This window comes from Chenopodium album, chromosome 10, assembly GCF_948465745.1.
Source record: "Chenopodium album chromosome 10, dcCheAlbu1.1, whole genome shotgun sequence".
In the NCBI taxonomy this organism is placed as follows: Eukaryota; Viridiplantae; Streptophyta; class Magnoliopsida; order Caryophyllales; family Amaranthaceae; genus Chenopodium; species Chenopodium album.
In genome coordinates this window covers 9240340-9246042 of record NC_137843.1, presented here as the reverse complement: position 1 = coordinate 9246042, position 5703 = coordinate 9240340, and the positions used below count along the sequence as shown (strand labels likewise).

Here is a 5703-nt window from a genome sequence, read left to right as displayed (position 1 = left end):
ATTTTGGCACGGCTTAGGAATGGATGAGTACGGATTATAATAAGTGCAGGTACCTTGTACTAAAGATTTTAAAATACAATAGCTTTTTTCTTTTAATTCGAAAGAGGAACAAGGCTAAAGAAAAAGAAAAACAAACTAGAAAACAACTAAGCTGCTACCGATGGATAAAGCGTGGTAAAACCACATCCTTAAAGTCCTCCTCTAAAACTTTAATTAAGATCTAACGGAACATCATTAAAGTAAATGTTAGATTATGTCAATAATATTGTATATTATTAATTTGTAATTTACTAATGTAACCCTAACCCTAGTAAACGTTGTATATATAATGATGTACAAGATTATTTGTATAATCTAAGGGTCTGTTCTCATACGCTGAACTCAGCTGAACTGAACTGAAAATAAACTGAACTGAACTTATTAATTAGTGATTTTTAACTACGGATTAGTGATCTTTGATTATTTATTATCATACATATGTGTATATACAAATATACATATTAAAATATTTAAGAAAAATATACTATATAATTATAATATTTATGGAAAATATATTAAAAACATAAAACCCCAAAACATTTTAAAAACATATACTATTTAATTAAAAAATAAAAAATTATTATGACAAAAGAACACAAAAACACTTTGTAAAAAATTAACAATTAAAAAAAAAAAAGTAAAAGCTGGAACGAAATTAAACACAGCCAACCCCCCAACTGTATACCACTCTCATTATTATTCTAATTAATACATGTATCTAACCCCAAACAAATAACTGATCAGATATGGGAGTCAGTTTAGAGAAATACCGAGGTAATGGAGCAACTTGGTGGACAAGAAGAAGACGAAGAACTAACCGATTATGAAAATTAGTTAAGTTGTGTAGTACTCTCATTTTGTCAATGAGTGTAACTGTAGAAATGTGTATCAAAAAATATAACCATGTGAACAATGAATTGTATCAATATTATTATTATTATTATTATATATTGATTATTGTTATTATTATTATAAAGATTAATTTATTATTATTATTATTATTATTGTCGTTGTAATAAGAGCTTAAAAGAATGAAATTTGGCTTTATATCATTAGCAATATTATTAGACATAAACTGAACTGAACTGAACTGAAATTCAACGTATGAGAACAGGCCATAAAACTAATAAAATATAAGATTATTTACATAATCTAAGGGTCTGTTCTCATACGTTTATTTTCAATTCAGTTCAGCTCAACTCCTAATTTCCTTCTCTTATAAAATATTCAGTTCAGTTCAGTTCAGCTGATTTCAGTCTATTAGAACAGGCCCTAACAGTAATAATCTAACAGTAAACTAGTTGAGGGTATTGAACAACTCCACAGTTTGTCAACCAATCTGCCGCACGATTCTCTAATTAATAGACATGATCCACTCTAGCTTCCCAATTCGAAGCATTAAACAATTGTCTGCTATACTTAATCATGCACGTTCTTGCCACGAGGAATTTCCATCCTTTGTAATGCTTGCACACACCCGAGGTTATCCATCTGCACTTCCATCTTAGTGATTTGCAGATTTTTGGCTAGTTCTAACCCTCTTGTTAAGGCTAGATGTTTATTAAATTGATAGCTGTTTGGTTGATTTTTAAATGTGACTTATGAAACATTTTATAAAAAGAGAAATGAGCAAGTTTTACGACCATATTGTTAGCGCTTAGCAAATATAAGAATTGTGGTAATCAAGGAGGAAGGAAATGAGGGAGCTAATAGATTCCAAACCTGATAGATGAGGAAAAGATCATGTTGTTATCACATAAGAAAGACACAAGTTCTCCAAAAAGAAAGGTGTACATTAATTTAGTGTAAGAGGTTATAGTTTTCTTAAAAGTATTTAAAGTTACCATTTATACTACAAAAGTTATTATTTATTTAACAATAAATTTTATCTTACAAAAAAACTTATAATGTATTACATTAACCATATTAGCTTTTAAAGTATGTCATCATGAATGTATAAGAAATTACACAATAATGGATCTTCTCACAAATTTTCCATATTAAAAGGTTCAATTAAAATTTATTTTTCTAATATTGCATAACAATACGAACTATAACGCAACAATGTACTAAGTTTTTTTGTCGTAATTGGAAAAATAATTAATAAAAATAGCTTATTAGATGGGTAATTTAAGTCATTGTGCGTTTTAATTTGTGTGGTTGATCTTGTTTTGAGGCTATATTAACGATATTGCGTCTTTTCTTGTATTCTAAAAATATTAAGGGTGAGAAAAGTTATAGGTTAATAGAATTAAAAATTATTTTGGTTACTAACTTCCTCTCTACACTAATATAAGTGCCAATCAATTGTGATGTTTTCCGGAAAACTTTGCATTAATCACGTAAGTTTTAATTGGTGCTAGTTAGCTTTTGTAATCTTCTACCTCTTACAAAGTTACGATATTTATTAACAAAACCTTAATCCTTCTGATTTTTTTAACTTCTCTTGTAATTGTTCATCTATAACATAATACACCACAAGACAAGTAACAAGGTGTCAACAAAACAACTTCTTATATACAAGCATCTTATCAAATTTTATTACTAACTTTTCTATTCTTCCATAATATGATCCGTATAAATTAAACCATCTCAGCTCTTTATATTAACTAGATAAATTTCAATTATTTTTGAATTTTGCTTACAATGTTTGGAAGGTCGGGAAGTTTACAACAACAACCACAACTTTATAGTGATAACAGTTTCGAGCATCATCAATATGAACATCGTTCGAGCACTATAGATTCTACAAACTCGTCACCATCGGAGAACACCGGTTGCGCCTCACCGTGTTCTAAATCCCCATGGTCAGCCCATATGGCGCTGCCAGCCTCCATGCTCGAAGGCAGTTTATCGAATAATGGTGGTTATTACAATTGTCTAATGGGGTCATTGATACGAGAAGAAGGGCACATTTATTCTCTAGCAACATCAGGGGACTTACTATATACAGGAACCGATAGTAAGAACATTCGTGTTTGGAGAAATCAAAGAGAATACTCTGGTTTTAAATCAAACAGCGGTCTTGTTAAGTCAATTGTAATATCCGAAGATAAAATATTTACCGGACATCAAGATGGAAAAATTCGAGTTTGGAAAATGTGTGCTAAAAACCCGAGTGTACATAAGAGGGTTGGGACTTTACCTACATTTAAGTCATTCATGAAAAAGTCTATTAGACCAAAAAATTATATAGAGATTGGGAGGCATCGTAATGCGTTGTGGATACGACATTACGATGCAATCTCATCGCTAAGCTTGAGCGAAGATCGTAACTACTTATACTCGGCGTCATGGGACAAGACCGTGAAAGTATGGCGTACATCAAATTTTAAGTGTTTAGAGTCAATACCTGCACATGATGATGCTGTTAATGCTGTTGTTGCTGGGTTTGATGGCCTTGTTTTTACAGGGTCTGCGGATGGTACGATTAAAGTTTGGCGTCGTGAGGTACAAGGGAAAGGTACTAAACATTTCTTTTCGCAATCGCTGTTAAAGCAAGATTGTGCCGTGACAGCATTAGCAATTGACCCAACGGCCACATTCTTGTACTGCGGCTCGTCGAATGGCCAAGTTAATTTCTGGGAGAAACAGAATTTTGCTTATCCATGTGGTACTTTAAATGGGCATAAGCTTGCGGTGTTGTGCTTAGCTACTGCGGGAAGCCTGGTATTTAGTGGATCAGCGGATATGAATATTTGTGTGTGGAAAAGGGTTACTAATGAGGATAGTAATATTGATGATCATATTTGCTTATCGATATTGACGGGGCATAATGGTCCTGTCAAGTGCTTAGCAGTCGTGCCGAGTGGGGAAACGTCGTCGTTTGATTCAAGGTATGTTTTGTATAGCGGAAGTTTGGATAAGTCGATTAAGATTTGGAGAGTATCAGAAGAGGTACCTGATTCAGTTGTTGCCTTTACTAGGAATAATACCAGGCAACATGGTAGTCTATCATTTGCTTTTCGATGACGGTGATAACTATATGGTAGTCCACTAACATGGTATTGGAGCCAACGTGACACAAAGGTCACGGGTTCAAATCTCATTCACCTTCACTTTCAAGTGGAATATTAAACGCTAAACTGATGATTGAGATGGTTCACTAACAGTCATTTTGAACATATCTACTTTAAAATGTATGTATATACTTTGAATTTATCTCTTAATTTGATGAGCTTTTTCTCTCCTTTTGTAATGGTCTTTGTACTAGATTAGCATTTGGTGTATGATAAGCTGGCTTAGTATCATAATGACAAAATTTTGCGAGAGTTTAATTTTCCTCAAATACTTTATACTTTAAGTCTTTAAGAATAATATTCATTTTCAATTTCATTGGTGCCATTGCGATATTCAATATTACATTATTTTTCTAGTTTTATAAAAGTATTTTATCGCACATATAATACACATTTGTTAGCTTTAGTATATGCAAAAAATTCTTCATAATCATATCTTCATTATATTTTCACTTAAAATATCTATTAATGACTTCCATTTACTACCTTTCAATTGGCTGTTATATTTTCCTCATGCATGACGAGATAAACCTAGAATGGATACTAATCCTAATGCAACAAGATGTTTGAAGACATTATTGTATATTTTGGCAATAAGATAAGCTACATTGAGGATATTTTTGTAAGTTATACGTAGTATTAAAGAGTACTTGTATGAAATAGGTTAAGGTTTCTTGTCATTTCCTATATGTAAACATCTATTGTATTAATTATGATTTATCTTGGGTGCATTCAATGTTATCGACATAATATTCAATGACACTTCTGAAAAATTGATTTTCGGTGAAAATTGACAATTTTTATTAAGATTTGCCTTTTTATTTTGGTAGTATTATTTTTGGTTTATAGTTAAAAAACAATCATACAGCCTCTCTATTCAATGGAATTTATTGGAGCTTGGTGGTTGCATCTTTTATCATCTCAATTAGTTGTCTTTCCCTTTTGTCATGCCATATTATTATAAAAATTAAAAAAAAAAAAACTAAAACTATACAGAAAAAATGAAAAAAAAATAATAAAAAAAAAAGGTATGAAGATATGTCATAAGCTAGTTCACTCCAGTTGTGGTCTAGCATAATTGGTCTAGTCTCTAATTCTTGAATCATGTTAAGAGATAAGTCAATAATGGATGCCCACTCCACTTGATTGGATTAGTCCTTACATACATTCGTACAAAATCATTTGACTAACCTATGTACAAATATAGAAGCAAATTATTGTAATACAAAGTATTAGTTTGCTTATGGCTACGTATATGGGACGTGAAATTTCTCTCAAATAAAAAAAAAAAAAAATGGGACGTGAAATTTCAATTCATCAAATGTCTTTACTACTACTTCGGATAATAACAAATCTCTCTCTTTCTCTTATATTTCTCAACAGCTTATGGAATTTCAAATTTTAAATTTGTTTGATCCAATCTTATTTTGGACCGACAAACATCTTAGCTTATTCAAAGTATACCACAATTCTCCTACACAATATAGGGCATGTTCTCTTACGTTGAAATTCAGTTCAGTTCAGTTCAGTTCAGTTCAGTTCAGTTCAGTTCAGCTGAGTTCAGTTCAGTTCAGTTCAGTTCAGCTCAATTCAGTTCAGTTCAGTTCAGTTCAGCTCCTAATTTCCTTCTCTTATAAAATATTCA

The 5703-nt window shown here is 31.4% G+C and overlaps 1 pseudogene; it reads left to right on the top strand.

Annotated features, from left to right (window-relative positions):
* Nucleotides 1-2685: 2685 nt before the first annotated feature.
* On the top strand, nucleotides 2686-4011 carry LOC145563447 (protein JINGUBANG pseudogene; annotated as a pseudogene).
* The last annotated feature ends 1692 nt before the right edge of the window (nucleotides 4012-5703 follow it).